Raw genomic sequence first — 1,695 nt, 5'->3', positions numbered from 1 at the left:
GTCTGTGTGGTTCAGGCTGGCCTTGACTCACTGTGTATCACAGACTAGCTTCAAACTCACAGAATTCCTTCTGCCTCAGCCTCTCGAGTGCTGGATCGCAGGGTGCAGCACCACGTCCATTTCTTTCTTCTTGTGCAGTGCTGGGGTTGGAAGCCTGGGCCCTGAGCAGGCCGGACAGCCACTCAGACTAAGAGCCCCTGGCTCAGCGTACGGTCCTGCTTTTATCTCTTCTCCCTCCCTCTGGTCTATCCCTCCTCTGTATGTGCACATATGTGATTCTGCAGACCGACCTCAGGGCATTTGCACTGAGCTACACCCCTAAGCTCTTCTTACTTTTATTATTTACTTATTGTTGCCAGAGGTATAGAGAAGTTTTTTTTAGGCAGAATTAGAGTTAAAGTATACAATCAGAGAATACAGGGCTGGGGATATAGCTCAGCGGCACAAGCACCTGCCTAGCAGGTGCAAGGTCCTAAGTTCAAGCCCCAGTACCAAAAAAAAAAAATAGACAAAATAAAGGAGAGTGTGAGTGTGTGCTCAAGTGCCTCAGCTTTTCTTAAATATTTAAAATTTAAGTCGCTAACTGCCCACTCTGGGCTTGAGCTTTCCTCTCCTCCTGCCTCAGCCTCCCAGCGTGCCAGCATTAGAGGTGTGACCACACCCAGCTGTACGAATGCATTTCACAGAGTTTCCAGAATAGGCAAATCTAGAGGCAGAAAATCGGTGGGTGTTTGCGTGGGGCCGGGTAAGGGCTGGCTGCTCATGGCGGAGGGTTTCTTCCGTGCGGTGCAGGTGTTCTGAACCTGTCCCAGCCTGTGATGCGCGTACTGAGCGGCACGCTGTAAGCAGGTGGACTTTGCGGTGTATAAATTGTGTCCCAGTGAAAATGTCGGAGAAAAAGAAATGGAGGGAGCCGAAGTGATCGGAGTGTAGCAGAGAGGTGACAGGCATCTGCGGCTGTTCTGCGCCCGGTCGGGGCTCGGAGCCGCCAGCCGCCCTGGGACGCTGGCCAGGAACCCAGCTCTGGACACCAGGCTTCACTGCTGGAAGGGGTTCTGAGCTGGCAGGCAAAGAAGGGGCGACGTTAGCAGGAGTCTTTACCCAGGCGGAGACAGTTTACTTTCAGGATGTGGGCAAGGAACGTGTGGGCCTGGTGCTGGGGCCGGGTGCTGGGGCCGGGTGCTGGGGCCCGCGTAGACGGTCAGAAACCTGTGTGGCCAGGCTGCCCAGGCACGGGTGACGCCAGGATTGGAGCTCACTGACACGGCAGATGGGGGCCGAAGGGCCGCAGGACGTCAGGAAGCTGGGCGTGGTGTTCACACCGGTAATTCCAGCCCTGGAAGCTGAGGCATGAGGATTGCAAGTCTGAGACTTGGGTAACTTAGCAAGACCCTTCTCACAACACACACACACACACACACACACACACACACACACACACACACACAGTGCTGGGTGGGGGGATTCGCCACCAGGAGGCAGGCGTGAGTGTGATGTTGGAATTGAGATCTTCATCAGTGGGGCTGGGGCAGATACAGCCCTGGAAGTAAAGCCCCCTTGGGGTGCTGCTCAGAGACTATCTGTTGGGACCCTACGTTGGAAGTTCTGAGGTCAGTCTGCCCAGGGGGGACGGCTGGGCCTTGTGGTCCAGTTGAGGGCAGGGCTCTGGCAGGAGGGTGGGAGGCTCCTCCAGGC

Source organism: Chinchilla lanigera, unplaced genomic scaffold, assembly GCF_000276665.1.
Source record: "Chinchilla lanigera isolate Chin_1 unplaced genomic scaffold, ChiLan1.0 scaffold00007, whole genome shotgun sequence".
NCBI lineage: Eukaryota > Metazoa > Chordata > Mammalia > Rodentia > Chinchillidae > Chinchilla > Chinchilla lanigera.
This window is presented reverse-complemented; position numbering follows the sequence as displayed.